This window comes from Pristis pectinata, chromosome 16 (genome assembly GCF_009764475.1).
Source record: "Pristis pectinata isolate sPriPec2 chromosome 16, sPriPec2.1.pri, whole genome shotgun sequence".
In the NCBI taxonomy this organism is placed as follows: Eukaryota; Metazoa; Chordata; class Chondrichthyes; order Rhinopristiformes; family Pristidae; genus Pristis; species Pristis pectinata.
This window is the reverse complement of record NC_067420.1, coordinates 37,407,322-37,426,462: the sequence shown is the minus strand read 5'-3', so window position 1 is coordinate 37,426,462 and position 19,141 is coordinate 37,407,322. Positions and strand designations below refer to the sequence as shown.

The following is a 19,141-nucleotide window of genomic DNA, read 5'->3' as shown; positions in this document are numbered from 1 at the left end:
TGCCGTCCTTGAAGTGTGGGTATACCCACATTGCTGTTAGGGAGAGAGTTCTAGGATTTTGACCCAGTGACAGTGAAAGAACGGTGATATATTTTCAAGTTGTGATGGTGTGCGTCTTGATAGTGGTGTTCCCCATGCTTTTGCTGCCCTTGCCCTTCTAACTGGTAGAGTTCGTGGGTTTGCAAGGTGCTGTCTAAGGAGTCTTTGTGACTCTTAACTATTTTCCAAAATGGTCCAGCTAATCATCATTTGGGAGGCAATTAAAAGTGAACATAAAATGGTGATGTTGTCAGCAAAACCCATATCCTGTACCTGGACATCTTTGCTGATGCAAGCTCTACACAGGAAGTTGTCAGCTCATGAAACTAAACAGTGAATGATGGTTTAGGCTTTAATAAGAGTGAGGACCTTGTGAAGTTTGGTTTCTGGTCCAGTCCAGTTCTAGTAAGTTAAAGCTGGAATGTTTGGTGTTTGAAAACTCACTCCATGGTAACAAAACATCAATCTGGTCTGCATGGGAGGATACCCGAACAAATATTTATGATGTTTGTGGTAAGTTACCTCACTCAATTTGTACAGTGTGGAAAACCAAATAACCAGAGGACTGTATGAACTTTAGTTTCTGGTCCAGCTCTTGCTATTAGAAGGTCTTACATTTAACTAACACCTTTGCAGTATCTCAGGAAGTCACAAATTGTTTTCCGCAGTCGACGGAGTACTGTGGAATGATTATAACTATTGTAGTCCTCTTAATTTTAATATTTTATTCTGCTTTGTGTGGGATTGGCCTGTTACATGTACCATTCTCTTGGCAAGAAGTGCAGGCAGATAAAATTCCACTTGCAATATTGTCAAACGAGACGAGCTGTCTGGGAATGATTAGTCTTGCCCCTACGATCCTGTTAGAACTTTCCCTTTGAGGAAATACTCATCATCTCCTCAAAGTACAATAAACAACTGGAACTCATTTTAAGAGAAATCACATGTGCTAACTTGTACTTTTTTTTTCCTGAGATGATATCCTATGATGGGTCGACGATTCCACTTATTTTTATTCTGCTTTATTTTCCAGCATTCAACCCCATTGTGACACAGGTGCGTTTCTGGAAGAACTGTTGAGACACGCACGTTCCTCTGTCCTCCCGCTATTGCCTTGTAAAAAAAAATGTCTTTAACCTGAATGCTCACATAGTAAATTAAGTATACAGTAAACTGTCATAATCTACTAGCCATCTATTCAGAAATCCCAATGGTTCAACAACTAGTTCACAAGCTGATGTTTGCTGTGCTCTCTCTGGGCCCCCAGATACTGTGCTCCCTTTCCCCACACTGCAGCTTTGTTTTCCACACACCCTCTCCACACATTCAACACACCTGGCCCCAGGTTCCCGCACTCCCATTTAACTTGGTGGGATTCCAGTCACCGCACCCCCTTTAAACTTATTGGTTTACTAGAAAATTTATAATACGGTGTAACATCTTTAAAAAAAATGTTAATTAAAATGTTGGGGTGTTAATTGAAATAACATCCAATAATCTTCCATTCCAGCACCACTAAAGTCTCGACTCTGCTAGATTATTGGAATTTTACTGGAATTTGTAAAACAGGCTGGACTTGGGATGGGAATGAGACTGCTGCTAGTTCTAAAGAGTGAACGTGGAGCGTAGCTACATAATCATGCAGGAACTCTCTGGCACTGTTAGCTTTATCAACTTGATGAACCCTCAACACTCAGCTTTACATCTTGCCCACACCTAAGTCAAAGAGGTGATTTTCAAGGTGTAGCAATGGAGAGAGGGAGATGGGAAGGCAGGGAGGAATACCAGAGCTCATTGAACGTAATAGATAATTGCAGAAATTTGATGAAGCAGAGCCTGTATGGATGTGTTAAAGCCAAATGGTCTTTGACTAACCTGACTGTTTTTTGGTTGATGAAGGGAAAGTGAACTTCACCTGTGTGGATTTTGGTAAAGTCCATCGTAAAATACTCGCTAACAAAATTGAGGTGTGGGGAATTAAAGGGTCACCAGCAGTATGGAAAGGAAAATGGAAATCTGGAATAGGTAGAAGTGTGAAAACAGAATCAATTAGTACAGGCAGGCACGGTAGTATAGCAGTTAGCATAACGCTTTACAGCACTAGCAACCTGGGTTCAATTCCGGCCACTGTCTAAGGAGTTTGTACGCTCTCCCCGTGTCTGCGTGGGTTTCCTCCAGGTGCTCCGGTTTCCTCCCACATTGCAAAGACATACAGGTTAGGAAGTTGTGGGCATGCTGTGTTGGCGCCGGAAGCGTGGCGACACTTGTGGGCTGACCCCAGAACACTACGCAAAAGATTCATTTCACTGTGTGTTTTGATGTACATGTGACTAATAAAGATATCTTATCTTCAAAAGGCAGTAGGATAGATACTTCGGAGAAAGTTGCAAAACTATGGGGAAACGGCAGGGGAATGGAACAATGGAACTAACAAGATTATTGTACCAGGAGCCAGTAGAAACTTGATGAGCACAATGGCCTCCTGTGTCAAAACCATTATAAATTTTTATGCTGATGTTCTATCATACAGTGATGTGTTCCAGTGACTTCCCTGCAACTGGTGTTTATCTAGGAGGATTGGAGTCTCCTGTCTTTAAGATGGATAAAAACATTCATGAAAAAGTTTGTTTACAGCATTTCTAGATTTTCTCAAGTAATTATCTATGTTCAGTTCAAAGAAATAATTCCATGCTCTGGAGAAATGTGGAGAATTTTTATAATGCATGTACAACTTCCTCAACACTTTGGATGGTAGCTATGAGAAACAAAGGACTGCAGATGCTGGAATCTAGATGAAAAACACGATGATGCTGGAGGAACTCAACAGGCCAGGCAGCATCCGTGGAGAAAAGCAGGCGGTCAACATTTCGGGTCAGAACCCTTCTTCAGGACAGGACGGTAGCTATTGTATTTGTCTATCTTAAGTTCTGTTATTTTCTGAATCACTTCCTCTCTTTCAACAAAATGAAACACTTGTTGTCTTGACATATTTGTAGCTTGTCATCATTTACTGACAAATACAAAGCAAAAAAAAAGTAATTTAATATGTCCATTTCCCTTTGGTCCAAAATTGTCTAATCTGCCTTTCCCTTTATTGGGCCAATGTTATCCCTCAATGCTTTCTTCATATATCTGTGAAGACTTTGTATATATTATTAATAAAGTAGTAATAAAAAGGACCAATAAACATCAAAGAAATGAAAATATCAGCTGCAGGAGGATTAATTTCCTTGAGTAGAGATCTGGCGTACGAGGACTGGAATTAAAGATTGGCAGATAAAATGGTAGGTAAGTATTGCAAGGTCTTTAATAAGTGATTTGGATACAGACTAGGCATTGCTCCATTTGGGGTAAGAGCGCATGTGAAGTTGGAGCAGCGCAGATGAGTCAAGGCATAAGATTACATTGTTATAAGCCTTTTTTCTTTCAGTGTTGGTTTTGTAAGTCTGGAGAATCCATGAATCCTAAAAGGGTAGAACAGAAAAAGGAGGGGACAGAGAGTGCATGAGTATAGGTTAGCAGGAAACAAAAGGGAGGTGCTTCATTAACTATGAAGAGCTGCAGAACGCAGATGATGCTTGGATGGGCTGGAAGGACGCGTTCCAAGCCACTGTTTACTCCTTCAGTGAAGCAGGTAAGAGGGTGGATCTTACACGCAGCACCTGCAAGACAAAAGTCCTCCATTGAGCCGCTCCTGCTTTATTTTTATTATTTCAAAAATAAATGTCATTCATAAAAAATAAACAAAAACAGTCCATAATTTTCTGTACATTCATGTCAAGTCAATGCATTCTTGGTATTATAGAGTTAATACATTCTATGTACAAAGCACCAATGCCATTCACGTGGCCTCTAAACAATACCACCCTTCAGGAGATTATGGGGCTGTTGCACAGGATGCAGCCCCTCAAAGCAAAAGATAAACGAGGAAGGTTGATGAGGAAAGGGCGGTAGACATAGTATATATGGATTTCAGTAAGGCTTTTGATAAGGTTCTTGGTGGGCTGCTCTGGAAGGTTAGATCACATGGCATCCAAGGAGATCTAGCAAACTGGATACAACATTGGCTGGGTGGTAGGAAATGGTGATGGTGGAAGGATGTTTCTCAGACTGGAGGTTTGTGACTAGTGGTGTGCCCCAGGGGTCGGTGCTGGACCCACTGTTATCTGTATTAACAATTTGGTTGAGAATATACGAGGAATAGTTAGCAAGTTTGCCGATGACACTAAAATAGGTTGTAGACAGTGAAGAGGAGGATCAAGAATTGCAGCGGGATCTCGATTGGCTGGGGAGGTGGGCTGAGGAATGGCAAATGGAATTTAATTCAGATAATTTCAAAGTGTTACACTTTGGAAGGACAATTCAAGATCAGACTTTGAGGGCCCTGGGTACTGTTGTAGAACAGAGAGACCTTGGAGTACGGTACACTTCCCTTAAAGTGGAGTCACAGGTAGACAGGGCAGTGAAGAAGGCTTTTGGCAGGCTGGCCTTCATCAGTCAGGGCACTGAATATAGAAGTTGGGAGGTTATGTTGTGATTGTACAAGACATCCGTGAGGCTGCACTTGGAGCGTTGTGTTCAGTTTTGGTCACCCTGTTATAGGGAAGGATGTGATTAAACTGGAAAGTGCAAAAAAAAATGCAAGGGTGTTGCCAAGACTTGAGGGACTGAGTTATAGGGAGAGATCACCCCTCAGTCAGGCTGGGCCTTTACTCCTTGGAGCGTAGGATACTGAGGGGTGATCTCATAGGGGTAGAAAGATCATGAAGGGCATAAATATGGTCTTTTTTCCGGGGTTGGGGAATCGTAAACCAGAGGACATAGTCTTAAGGTGAAAGGTTGAATGAGAACCTGAGGGGCAATTTTTTTTACACAGCGGGTGGTAGATACATGGAACCAGCTGCCAGAGGAAGTGGTTGAGGCAGGTACATTAGATACAGTTAAGAAGTATGTGGATGGGTATATGGATGACAAGAGTTTGGAGGGACATGGGCCAGTGCTGGGAAATGGGATTAGCTTGAATATACATCTTGTTTGACATGGATAATTATGGGCTGAAGGGTCTTTTTCCATTGCTGTACACTGTGCTGTAGGAACTCAGCAGGTCAAACAGCATCTGTGGAGGCAAACAGATGGTGGACATTTTGGATTGAACCCCTGCATCAGGACCTGTCCCATCTCCGCTGAGTTCTTCCAACAGTTTAGTTTTTGCTCCCGATTTCAGCACCTGCAGTTTCTTGTGTCCCCAGCCTTTCAACGTCTAGTGGCAGCAGGACCTTAGACTGCAGTCCTTCCCCACAAGGCTTTGGCTGCACCAAGCCTCAGTGCATACTTTTGCATGTACTCCTGCAGCCTGGAATGTGCCAGCCAGCACAATCACTTCCAGACATCTTGTACCAGAAGACTAATGAGTTTTGGGCAGAGTGAAGTGTGTCTTTTCACCGAACTTGTGATCTCCCAGCTGTACTTGTTTGTCTCGGTATGCATCCCTGTAGGAACAGCCCACGGATCAGAGGGCCCTCTGTTGTGCAGCTGCTTGGGATGAACCTCGACAAGGACCCTTGCATCCTTTTCCAGACCTTCTCTGCAAGTGTACGGTTCATAAAGCAGTCGACAATTGTCTCATCTTCCTCACAGCCAGCTCAAGGGTAGTGTGCATTGGAAGTGAAACTCCAACTGTGCAAGAAAGATCTGACCAGGAGGTCCCCTCTCACTGCTAGCCAAGGAAGGTCGTGGTGCTTGTTGGTGAATACTGGCAGTGAGGCATTGTGCCAAATGGTTTTGATGGTCTGCTCCGGAAACCCTTCCACAGGATCCGTGCTGACCACTGCCTGCTCTTGCTGTACGTCACTGCCAGCTGACAATAAAGATTCCAGGTGAGACCATAAAAAAAACATGGACTGCTTCCCATATCTCGGGAGCCACCCCTTGGTGAAGGTGGACGTGGATGAAGAAATTCACGTTGCTTTCAGTCTGTCAGCTCTGTCATTGGTTGATTGAGGAAAAGGGTGTTTGAAGATCAAGACCTCAGACCTGGTAGAAACTCCATTCTATCGAGCAGCAGTGATCTCTGCCTTTTGAGACCTAGAGTATCTACAGCAGGCATCTCAAAGCATTTGAAAGATATCACCAAAGCAATCTTTGTAAAACCCTCAATTCGTGGAAGTATAAGCAAACCAATGTCAGTATCCTCTTCCTGTCCAACATCCTGTAGATGCCACAGCCAAGAAAGCTCACCAGCGCCTCTACTTAGCATGTCCCCTTTGACACTTACCAATTTTTATCGATGCACCATAGAAAGCATCCTATCTGGATGCATCATGGCTTGGTACAGCAACTGCTCTGCTCAGGGCCACAAGAAACTGCAGAGAGTTGTGGATGCAGCCCAGCGCGTCACGGAAACCAGCCTCCCCTCCTTGGACTCTGTTTTTACCTCTCACTGCCTTGGTGAAGCAGCCAGCATAGTCAAAGACCCCACCCACCTGGGTCATTCCCTCTTCTCTCCTTGTCCATCAAGATACAGGAGCCTGAGGGCACATACCACCAGGCTTAAGAACAGCTTCTACCCCACTGTGATAAGACTATTGAATGGTTCCCTTATACGATGAGATGGACTCTTTGCACCTTATTGTCTACCTGCACTGCACTTTCTCTGTAGCTGTGACACTTTGCTCTGTACTGTTATTGTTTTTACCTGTACTACCTCAATGCACTCTGTACCAACTCAATGTAACTGCACTGTGTAATGAATTGACCCGTACGATCAGTATGCAAGACAAGTTTTTCCACTGTTACCTTGGTACAAGTGACAATAATAAACCAATACTGATACCCAGCACTGGTAATTGGTTTATTCTTGCCACATGTACCAAGATACAGTGAAAAGCTTTTGTTTTGCATGCCATCCAGACAGATCATTCCATACATAAGTACATCTTGGGAATACAAAGGAAAAAAAGAATGCAGAATATAGTGTTACAGTTACAGAGAATGTGCAGTGCAGGTGGACAAATAAAGTGCAAGGGCCATGACGAGGTAGATTAGGAGATCAAGAGTTCATCTTTATTGTATGAGGTCCATTCAAGAGCGTTATAACAACTGAGGCCCAAATTACACTCAGTTGTCTACACTGGACAGGCAAAGGGATAGAAAATAATGGTGAATGGTTTTTTAGGTTGGTATCATTGACACTACTGTGTTGGCATCACTGCTCATTCTTTGACATTTATGACTGGGACTTGGACATTCAAAGTTTGTAGATGGCACAGGACTGGGAAATGCAGCTCAAGGAAGAGGATAGTAATGGATTTTGATAGGACAGACAGACTGATGGGATGGGCCAATACATGGTGGATAAAATTTAAGACAGAAGCGATGATTCATTTTGGTGGGAGAACTGAAGAGAGGCAGTTGCAATGGTACAATTTTATAGGGGGCGCAGTGTCAGAGGGAGGGAGTATTGGTATTGGTTTATTATTGTCACTTGTACTGAGGTACAGTGAAAAACTTGTCTTGCATACCGTTTGTACAGGTCAATTCATTACACAGTGCAGTTACATTGAGTTAGTACAGAGTGCGTTGATGTAGTACAGGTGAAAACAATAACAGTACAGAGTATAGTGTCACAGCTACAGAGAAAGTGTAGTGTAATAAGGAGCAAGGTCACAACAAGATAGATCATGAGGTCACAGTCCATCTCACCGTAATAAGGGCACTGTTCAATGGTCTTATCACAGTGGGGTAGAAGCTGTCCTTAAGTCAGGTGGTACATGCCCTCATGCTCCTGTATCTTCTACCTGATGGAAGAGGAGAGGAGGGAATGACCTGGGTGGTGTGGTCTTTGATTATGCTGGACTCTACATCAAGACAGAGGGAGGTAAAGACAGAGTCCAAGGAGGGGAGGCTTGTGTCCGTGATGCGTTGGGCTGTGTCCACAACTCTCTGAGTTTCTTGAAGTCCTGGGCAGAGCAGTTGCCGTACCAAGCCGTGATGCATCCAGATAGGATGCTTTCTACGGAGCATCGGTAAAAGTTGGTGAGAGTCAAAGGGGACAAACTGAATTTCTTTAGCATCCTGAGGAAGTAGAGGCACGGGTGAGCTTTCTTGGCCGTGGCAACAAAATACTTGAAAGAAGCAGGGCAAATTGAGATGGCTGTTAAAAAAATGCACATGGGGTCCTTGGCTTTGTAAATAGAAGCATGTGGTACAAAAGCAAAGAATGTCAGGCTAAACCGTTGGAAAACAATGGATGGATCCTCAAGTTCAAGTTTATTGTCATGACATTAGTGCAAGTTGAGATATAGAAAGGAATATAGTCCAAGGCAGTGTTGGGAAAGGAGATATACCTGGATAATCCTGCCTGGATTATTGAGAGCAATTTTAGGCACCATGTTTGAGGAAGCATGTCAGGGCCTTAGGGAGGGTGTAAAGGAGACATACTGGAATGGTTTCAGGAATGAATCAAAATCAGGTTTATTATCACTGACTTATATATCATGAAATTTGTTTTGCAGCAGCATTACAGTGCAAAGGCATAAAATTACTATAAATTACAAAATGAATAAATAGTGCAAAAACAAAGGAATAAGTAAATGCTGTTCATGTAGTAGGGGTTCTGTTGCCCGGAGACTAGATAAGTGTGGCTGATCTCTTCTCAGCAGAGAAGATTAAGTGCAGATTTAACAGAGGTGTTTAAATTTGTAAAGGCTTTTGATGGAATAGTTGATGAGAAAGAATTTCCAGTGACAGGAGGGGTGGTAAACAGAGATTAAAGATAATTGCTGAAAGCTGACATGGTAAGTTATTATGTGGAATGTATTTTCCAAAAACGCAGTGGTAGCACATTTAGAACAGAGGAGTGAAACTACACGACGGGCCAAATGGCCTCCTGTGCTTTATAATTCTATTAGCGATGGAAGACAACGTTTACCTGTTTCTTTGGTTACTATCTTGCATTATTACATTTCTTAAGATTTCTTTGACTCCTCCAAACACAAAATGCAGATTTTAAGCATGTAAAAAGTCAGCAAGATAAATAGAAAATATGTAACAAATGAATAAACATATTAAAACCTGCGTTGTGAGTCTGTCCACGCCATATTTTTATAAACGTTATCTCTGTCAAATCGAATGAGGGTTTAATTTCCTTTTCCCACGCGATTCTTACTTTGTTTTATCTACACCGACTGCACGCTTTCCTCTCTTTCTGCTCCTCCCCATGGCAGTTGTACTTTCTTTTGAAGTTACTCCAATTCATACAGCAGAGACCAAGTGATTCTGGAAGCTTCTCTATTTTAATTTGTTGTTTACTTGGGAAAAACCAACATTACAAATGTTAACTTAAAATTGCTTGGTGGCCAAGGCTGCCGGCTTAGTCGCTCCCTCTCTCTGTTACCCGCTCGCTTTCATCTCAATAATGTTTTTTTTTATTCGTGACATTTACTATTGACTTCATTGCCACGACCTGCCGCTTCCTTGATTTATCTCGGAGCTCTTCCTTGAACCAGCAGATTGAATGAAATGGTGTAAAACAGAATCCATCTGCTCCCACGTTTAGATGACATGCTGTCCTGCCAATCCACATTGAGTCAGCCTCTCTGCACAAACCATCTACCACAATATTGCATTGGAATGTTATTAAATTACTCAATGAAAATCATCCACTTCATTCTAAATGGCATCGTGAGTTAGTGTCTGGCAGCCTCTTCCAACTAATTTATGGGATTTTGGCACCTTAAACATTCACTCCCTCCGCCACCGGCGCATGGCGAACCAACTACAAGGTCACCTTGTGGATGGTCCACAAGTAACTGCAGACTACTCACAGATCTCCATCACCAAGGGGGAGAATGATAAAGGACGACGACTGACTTGGAAACTATATCATTGTTTCTTCATCATTGTATCTAAATCCTGGCATTCCCTCCCAACTTTCTGGGTCATAGGGATAGCAATGGCTCAAGAAGGCTGGTCTCCATCATCTCCTCAAGAGCTAATCGGGCTGAGCCCATGTCCCATTAGTTAAAGGACTGCTTGTGACAGTGCATGCAATAGTATTGCCTCTAATGGTATGTGACTTGGTTGAATAATGTTAACTTCTAACTGCTAGAGTGTCATAAATGAATCATTTAGTTCCCTTAATTGGTATAATACCAATTCTACTCTACAGACAGAACTGACGAACTGAATTGAGAGTCATGGATTCTACCCTCGGCAAAACGAACTGCTGGAGGAACTCAATGGGTCAGGCAGCATCTGTGGAGGCAGAGGGATGGTCGATGTGTCGGGTAGGGATCCCGCATCAGGACTGAGATTTCAAGACGTTTGTAAATATTTCTTGATAGCCAAAGCTAATCAAACCAAGCTCCAGGAAATTTCAGGCTATGTCTCCATTCATTAATCTGGGTTTGCAATCCTCTGCAAGCAATCCTTCTCCCTTCTGGAAACCCACGGCATAAAATATTCTGGGTTATTTGATTGCTGCTGAATATACTGTCCCCATAACCCTCGTGTTACGTTCTGAAATATTTAACCAGCACTTCCCCCAAATGTTCATGAATAATTGAGCAATTCGCCAAATCACTCCCCACAGACGATTAATACAACCCATCCACGGTCTCGATGCATTGATAGACATCTCGCTCCCAAGGCAATGTGTGGCTAACCCCACGGGGATCACTGCACGAAATAATGGTGCAACCCCTCCCCAAACTGTCCTCCCGCCGTCTACCTGCAGAACAAAGACTCCGCTGATCAACTCACCTGAGATTTGGGGAAACGTTGTCGTGGGCAGTTCACCTTCACCGCCCCCCCCCCCCCCCCCCCCCCCCCCCCCCCCCCCCCCCCCCCCCCCCACCCCCCCCCACCCCCCCCCCCCGATGTAACCACCCAAGACACTGATGTCTTGTGAAGTCTCTCCCATTTACTGAGTCTAATCACTAGGGTAAACTCAGCCCTATCTACTGCGCATCGTAAATCGAACCCCTCCTTAACTAACTGGCTGACTGCCACATCTCATTTCATTAGGGCTGGTGAATAACATGCCACATTTCCACTGATTTAACAGCATAAGTCAACGATTCTTCCAATCCCAGGGCTCGGCGCATCGGCGAATAACTCGCTCCACCTAGTGTCAATCCAGTCTCTGTTTTATCTCCTAGCGCTGATCTCGGCCTCTCCCTTGTCCCATGTGCTGCCCATCGCGCCCAGACCGTCCAACCCACCCCCAAGACCGACCTATGAGGTGGGAGCCAGTTTTTCCTGCGTCCCATTCAATACTTCTGCCGAACTCTCCGGGTGCCTGGTAGCTGCTAGTCTGTGGTGGCGGATCGCAGCCTGTTGCTTCTCGCTCGCTCGGAATCCTCCCCGCTGCCGGGTCATGAACAGCTCGGCACGGATCGCTTCGGCTGTTGGACTTCACCGAGGTAAACATGTTTCATTGTGTGCTTTCCTTTTTTTCCGAACGATTGATACAGTGAATTAAAGACGTTCCCTAAAACTGATGTGATTGATTAAAAGAATTTTGTTGTTAGTAACACATTTACTCGTTAAATCAGCGTGCTAAACCTTCATACTTGCCCTGCACTGTGTTATTTACATTTATATTCAGAAGAAAAAATGTCATTTTAACCATTGACACTTGAGAAGTTACTCCGACCCCCGTCTTACCTGGCACCGTGGTTTTGGAGTCGAGCAGTTATCCTGAGGTGCCCTACTGGGGCAATCACTTTTTTCATGAAGGGCAACGGGGTGATCTCCCATCCTTCCTTTAACTGACCTCCACTTTACAGGAAGGCCCACAGGATACTGATAAGAAATAGGAAACCTGTTTACTTGCCTCTTCTTGTCAAGGGGGCACTGAAGTGAGTTGCTGTACCTCTCCCAAGTCTTGAAACACTTGCCAGATCAGATGCAGGTCCTTTAATCCATATGGATCAATTCGGTTTAGACTGTCCTTTGAGCCCAAATTGCTTTTAATATTTATTCCTGTACTTCAGTGAATTAAAGATGTCTTGTACCTTCACTGGGCTAATCTGATGATCGGTGGTAGTCTTCAATGTCTCAGTCAAAAGTTCCTGCAGCTTGATGGGTCTCCTCTAGATGGCTGTGATCTTCAGCCCTACTAGGACCCAGAGCTGGGTTTTAAAACCCTCAGCACTAGGACTGTCGTACAAAGTTATGGCATTCCATCTGATTATTATTTTCTATGTGCCTGGTTACCACTTCGGTAATAATAAATTCCAGCATTTTCCTGTTGTCAACATTAGGTAAACTGGTCTGTAGTTCCTTGTTTTCTCAGTCCTTTTTTAAATAGTTGGGTTACATTTATTACTGTCCAGCCTATGGGAACCATCGTGGAATGTGTAGAATGTTGTAAGATAACCAGTGTAGTCACTAACGCCATAACCACCACCTTCAAAACTGTAGGATGCATTCCGTTAAATCCCGTGGATTTATCACATTTCTGTCTTGGTAATTTCTCCAGTAATTTATTTTTACCATTATTTCGTTCTTTCAGTTCCTTATTCACTCCAGACCTGCTATTTTCAGGAGGTTTTCTGTGTCGTCTTCCGTGAAGGCAGGCACAAAATATTTGTTGAATTTCCCTGTAGTTTCCTTCTTCCCCAGTATAGTTTCTCCTGCCTCAGCCTGTAAGGAACCCAGATTGACTTTAGCTGATCTTTTTCCCTTTATGTATGCAGAGAAGCTTTTACAGTCTTTTTAGATTTTTCACTCAACTGTTCTCCTATTCTGCTTTCTCTTTACTTCGCAGTTTCTTGATCCTCCTTTCTGGAATTCTGACAGTTTTCCAGTCCTCAAGTTTACTGCTTTATTTTTTGGCAGCATTTTACACCTTTTCCATTGATTGAACACCATTTTTCACTTCTCTTGTCAGCCATTGGTTGATCATCTTTCTTGCTTGCCTTAGGGCTATATCTTATAAATTATGTTTTGGTTCTTTAAATGTTAGCCATTGCTTCTTTACCATCATACCATGTATTGCAGTTTCCCAGTCTACCAAAGCCAATTCTCTCTCCATGTCCCAATCCAGGGTCTCGACCTGAAGCATCGACAATTCCTTTCCCTCCACAGATGCTGCTCAACCTGCTGAACTGCCCCCCCCCCCCAGCAGTCAGTTTTTCACATCTCATACCTCAGTTTGCTTTATTCAGACATAAGACTGATTTCAGCTTGAACTAAATCACTTCTAACACAGGCAGATGGGACTAGCTCGCTGGTCGATACAGTCAGCATGGACAAGTTGGGCCGAAGGGCCTGTTTCCATACTGTAAGACTCGATGACTTTCAATTCTTATAAAACTCACCATGTGATGGTTAATCTTCCCTAAATGCCCTTTAAGATAAGATTTCTTTATTAGTCACATGTATATCAAAACATACAGTGAAATGCATCTTTTTGCGTAGAGTATTCCAGGGGCAGCCCGCAAGTGTCGCCACGCTTCTGGTGCCAACATAGCATGCCCACAACTTCCTAACCCGTACGTCTTTGGAATGTGGGAGGAAACTGGAGAACCTGGAGGAAACCCATGCAGACACGGGGAGAATGTACAAACTCCTTACAGACAGCAGCGGGAATTGAACCCAGGTTGCTGGCCCTGTAAAGCGTTACGCTAACTGCTACACTACCATGCCTGCCATGAGATAATCAATTAATCTTTTCTTAACACACCAAACTATATCCACTATATAAGTAGCATGTTCCCTCAATCTACTTCAACACACTGATCTAGAAAGTCGTCATCTCTGCACTCCATGGATTGGGAGTAATTGGTGGCACAGACAAGTTGGGTTGAGTGAGCAACTTCAGACTCTGGCTCACAAGTCCTGATTTTGCAAGGTTGGACCTCACTTATGCATGTTCTTAAATTTTTAGATTTTGACTTGGATGATCTTGAGGTACCAGTAGGCAATGTGGACATGCTGGCTGGAAGCTGGCAGTAACCAATGGGATCATGCAGTACCAGTGTTTAGTTGTCCTTGACTTCAAGGCTGTAATTTATTTTTGTTAGATTCTTTTTAAAAGAAAAATATAATTCTGGATAGATGTCCCCTCCTTCATGCTTACAAGATATTCGGAAACATCACCATCTATTTGTTAATTCCCCTCCAACTGGCACACTATCCTGGTTAGAGTGATATTGCCATTACTTGCTTGTTTCTGGGCTAGGATCCTAGAACACCATCCCCAAAAGCAAATTCTCTCACCAAAATGACTGCAGTACTACAATTTGGCAGCCCACCATCACCTTCATTAGGGCAATTAAGGCATTAGACAAGAGCATTCCCAGGGGACACCCATGTCCTGTAGATGAATGGAAAGGAACCCTGTTGCTTGAAGCAGTTTTTGATTTCTTTTGTGGCTTGGCTTTACCAGTCACTGTCAAAAGTGAGAGAGTAGCCTGGAATATTCAATGTTGACTGTTAAACCCCAGATATGGCAGTGTGAAGAAAATGCAGGGAAGATGGCTGATCATATGGGTAAGGGTTATTTCAATGGCGGCACAAGGGAGTTAAGATGCTGGAATCTGAAGCAACAAACAATGTGCTGGAGGAACTCAGTGGGTTGAGCAGCATCTGTGGGAGAAATGGAATTGTCGATGTTTTGGGTGGTAACCCTACATCAGGAGTCATGCAGGGTTTCAAGTGGACAACCAGCACCTTTTCCCCAGGGGGGGAAATGGCCAATACTAGAGGCCATCAGTTTAAGGTCAGAGGAGGAAAGTTTAGGGGAGATGTCAGAGGTAGGTTTTTACACAGAGAGTGGTGGGTGCCTGGAACACACTGCCAGGGGTGGTGATAGAGGCTGATACAATAGGGACATTTAAAAGACTCTTAGGCACATGGCTATCAGAAAAATCAAGGCTTATGGGCTTGTAGGAGGGAAGGGTTAGATTGATCAAGGAGTAGGTGTTTATATAGGTCGGCACAACATCGTGGGCTGAAGGGCCTGTACTGTGCTGTACTGTTCTATGTTCTTAAGGACAGTTTATAGAACCTGGCAACAGAGGCAAGGCAATGGTCCTTGGTAAACCTCTAGACAAGTGTGGTTCTGTGAAGATTTTCTCTAAATGGAAAAGATGCACTGTACGTGATTTGACTTGGATAATCTATGCATTTATCTGCTGACTACCTCTGCAGGTTATCGAGAGGTCACCCTGGTCTAATTATCCATGTTACTGATCAACGTTTGGTTGATCTACTGGTCAAACTCATCTTTGCTGAACCGCTAACTTCAGTTTGCGGCCAGTCAGAATGATGTACTTTGAATGATTAGACTGTCTTTTTCAGTCGTGGTAATTGGGGTGTTGGCTATGAGGTACTTAAGTGGATAATTCTTCATGTTGAACACTGAACAGGAGAAATGAATTCAAGTTTTTATTTGGAACATATTTCAAAAATGTAAATCATTGTCCTCTCTTGCCTTTGGGGTATGCTCAACAAACGATGTTGCCTGAAAATCGAATTAACCTCAGTGCTGATTGTCTGCCTGGCCTATTTTGCATTCTAATGTAATCGCCTGAAGGAATGGATAAGATAGTATGCCTGTCACTCCTCTGCCAGGCCCCAGCTGTTCTTTGGAAATTTGGACTGGGAGGGGAGGAAGAGGAAAAGCTTTTACAAAAAAAAGGTAAAGCTGGAATGGGGCAGGACCACAGTCGAGGGTCCATCCGCTAGTGGACATTGAGGGGCTGAGTCTGGTGTGGAAGCCCCTCAAGTAACAGAAGGGTGTATCACCCCAGAAGGGGGTCACATGAGTGGCAATGGTCCTATGTACAAAAAAATGTGCTGACGCTATTATGTATAGAACCAGCAACACTGAATGTATAGAAAAATCGACATGAAGAATGTAAAGAGCTTTGCACTGTGTTCTTCCTTCGTATATATATTTAATTACGAATAAAGTTTATTTTGAAATAAAATAAAAAAAACTGGAGTCTCGCTGAGCTGCAGTGAAAGCTCCAGAACCAGAAACTGAGGTATGTGTTTTGTTTGAAGGGGAGGATTAGAAGAGTGGTGTGGGGATAGGAATGTATAGCTGCAAATTCCTCCAGCTCCCTCCCCATTGGCATGTCCATGGGACCAGCATAGAATTCTTTCACATACTTTCATGTCAGGTTAGAAGAGTTGCAGGTTGGAAAGAGGCTCCTGGGCACATGGTTTCTGGCATGGTCCTGTTGTAAATACGATGGGTGTGGAGATCACTATGGATCCTGTCCAGAAATTGGTGAGGTCTCATTCCAAGCAATGCAGCAAATCGATGTCCCCTGCATAAGCCAGCAGTAAGTCCTTGAGGTAATGCTCATTCTGTAATGAGATTGGTTGGACCACATCTGTGGTTATTGAGATAGAAGAGGGGCACTTGACATGAGGAGCAGCGTGGAGTGGAACAACGAGGCAGGTTCCCCACTATTGGAATTATTTTGTCATTCAGTCACAAGGTGTTGCATGCAAAACTCCCATTCATTGTCCATCCTTAATTGCCCATGAGACACTGGTGGTGTGTCTCTGCCTTGAACCAGTGCTGTTGGGCAGGGAGTTCCAGAATTAAAAACCAGCAACAATGAAGGAACAACACTTATATTTCCCAGTCAGGATGGTGTGTGACTTGAAGAGGATCCTGCAGATGGAGGTGTTCTCATGTGCTGTGACCTTGTCCTTATTGGTGGTAAAGGGTGCGGGTTTAGAAGATGCTGTCGATAGGGCCATGGCAAGTTGCTGCTGTGTGTTTTGGAAGTGGTCCAGAATACAGCTCAGTGTACTGGTGGTGGAGGTGAATACTTAAACTGATGGATGGGGTGTCTTTAATGCTGGCTGCTTTATTCTGGATGGTGTCAAGCTGCTTGAGTGCAATTGAAGGTGCACTCTCCCAGGCCAGTGGAAAATATTCCTTCAAATTCCTGACTAGTGTGGTCCTTGTAGACGGTGGAAGGGCTTTGAAGTGCCAAGAAGTGAGTCACTTGCCCAGTTATTCATTCTCTGGCCCTGAATTGATTTGATTTGTGAAGGATGCCAAGAGAAATTTAGGCTTGTTATTTGTGAAATGAGAAAAGGGAAGTGTTTTCTGCATACATGCCTTAATTCTCTTTCTCTCTGATGTTTAATATCATCTAGTATTGAAAGCCAAGACAAGCCAGGTTCTTATCACTGAGCTTACCTCCGTGGTGATATCAGTTTGGGATGTGTAGGGTCAGGAGATCAAAGATCAGCTGGGCATTTTGCCCCTCATCTCTGTGCAGTGACCCCTGCTGAGGAGTTCCCTGTTGAGCAATTGGGTGAAGAACGGCTCAGGGTAGAGTCCGTCACTTTCCAAGGTTCAATAGTTCATTAACAGACATTCAAGCTCACATAGGAAGAATGGTCAGTGGGTTAATGAGTCCAGAGTAAGACAGCACCTTCAGGAAGGAAAGATCTAAACTTTTAAAATGAAGTACTTAACCTTGTCATGGGTAATATAAATGTTTGGTAGGGGAATGGCTATGAGATACAGCGGCAAACTTGCTCACTTTAAAAACAAAATCAGAAACTTCAGAGATAGCAAGAGCCTAGTGTTTTTGGAGGAAATGGAAGTGTTTTTGAAATTTATATTCATTGAATGCAGGAGGAAAATGACTCATTGGCCCAACTGGTCGTCAGTCAGTGAGAATGCTTCCAAGTATTTCAGAGGAAACAGGAATATGGGTCAGCCTTCCTAATTGGATAATGTTTTCTGCAAGTCTAAACTGAAACAAAGACTTGCATTACATCAACAGCCTGCGCCAGGAACCAAGGCAGTGTTCACTTCCATCGGCCTCTCCAGGGGATAGTGACCTGTAATCGTGGGAAGGTGGAAAATAATTGGTGAGATGTGAATGCTTGTTTTGTATGCATGAGGCATTACAGCATCCAAGCAGCCTACTTGACCCAACCAACCTCTGCTGGTGTTAATTCTTCCCTTATATCCTTTCATTGACATGTTCTTTTTTTCTCTCTCTCATGCACTTTTCTGGCTTCCCCTCGAAGTTGTCTGTGCGATTATAGAACCAGCGACTCGTTATTTTTCAGGACAAGTGTCACCATTTTAAATTCCTTCAAGTATTGCTCTTTAGTGAAATGGTGGGGATGTGGGCTTGGACTTCTAATCTCCTGTTCACTTATTTAAACAGTGTTGCTTTGGGAGGTGCCAGGCAGAAGGTGAGTCCCCCTTCACTCAGAGCAAGGAGTATAGTCACTTGAGTAACTCTGCAATACCTCCTGACTGGAAGAAGAGGTGGTTGAGGGTTGGGTGAAAAATTAGATTATGTGAAAAAATTAGGGCAGTGAGCATTGGTTCTACTTTGTGTTGTTCTTGGAGAAAGAGATACTATCTTGATCTTGTGCTTATATAACATGTTAATGTAGCAAAATGTCCCCACAGAACCAAACAGGATTCTTATCAAACAGCCATAAAGTAAAAGGCAGATGACCAAAGACTTGATCAAAGAGATTGGTTTTAAGGGGCATCTTAAAGTTGGGCAGAGAAGTTTAGGGAGGGAACGATGGGGCTTAAAGCCTTGACTGCCATTGGTGGAGTGATCGGGGGTGATTGAGAAACTAGAACCAGAAGAATGAAGGGATCTTGGAGGGCTGTAGGGCTGCAGGAGGGATGGGTGTCACAAGGCAATGGAAGGAAGCTTGAGAATTTTAAAAATGAGGCATTGCTTAACCATGAGTCAACCTGAAAACTCGTGGTGATGACCTTGCAAGTGAATTTGCTGCAACCTCCATGCAGAGCTAATGAAATATGCCCAATAATTACCCTGGACCCCACCAAACTGCTCCATGTCAATTCCACAAACTGGTCAAATAAGTAACTGTTCTTAAATATTTATTGGGACAGCCTAACAAATAAAAGCTTCATTTTTACATGCAACAAACGATCTGCTGGAAGAACTCAGCGGGTTGAGCAGCATATTGCTTGTTGTTCCAGATTCCAGCATCTGCAATCTCTTGCATTTTCACTTTTACATGCTATTGGTGGGTCCTTCATATTCAATATCTTCAACTGCAACTAACATTTCACTAGGGGTTTGCTCATTTTTTTTAATGCTCATTAAGGTAGACT

At 43.5% G+C, this 19,141-nt stretch overlaps 1 protein-coding gene and 1 long non-coding RNA gene across 2 annotated transcripts in view; one reads left to right on the top strand and one right to left on the bottom strand.

Annotated features, from left to right (window-relative positions):
• Positions 1 to 3,364: 3,364 nt before the first annotated feature.
• Positions 3,365 to 10,844, bottom strand: LOC127578841 (uncharacterized). The gene is made up of 3 exons (XR_007957580.1): positions 10,801 to 10,844; positions 9,206 to 9,347; positions 3,365 to 3,701 (listed from the first exon to the last, which is right to left on the bottom strand). It is a non-coding gene; the product is annotated as an uncharacterized LOC127578841 (long non-coding RNA).
• A 360-nt stretch (positions 10,845 to 11,204) lies between these two features.
• The window catches only part of LOC127578840 (protein phosphatase 1 regulatory inhibitor subunit 16B-like), a 140,014-nt gene continuing 132,077 nt past the window's right edge, over positions 11,205 to 19,141 (top strand). The window contains exon 1 of the mRNA XM_052031354.1: positions 11,205 to 11,462. The gene's annotated coding sequence lies outside the window, so the exon portion shown is untranslated. The remainder of the gene's footprint in view (positions 11,463 to 19,141) is intronic.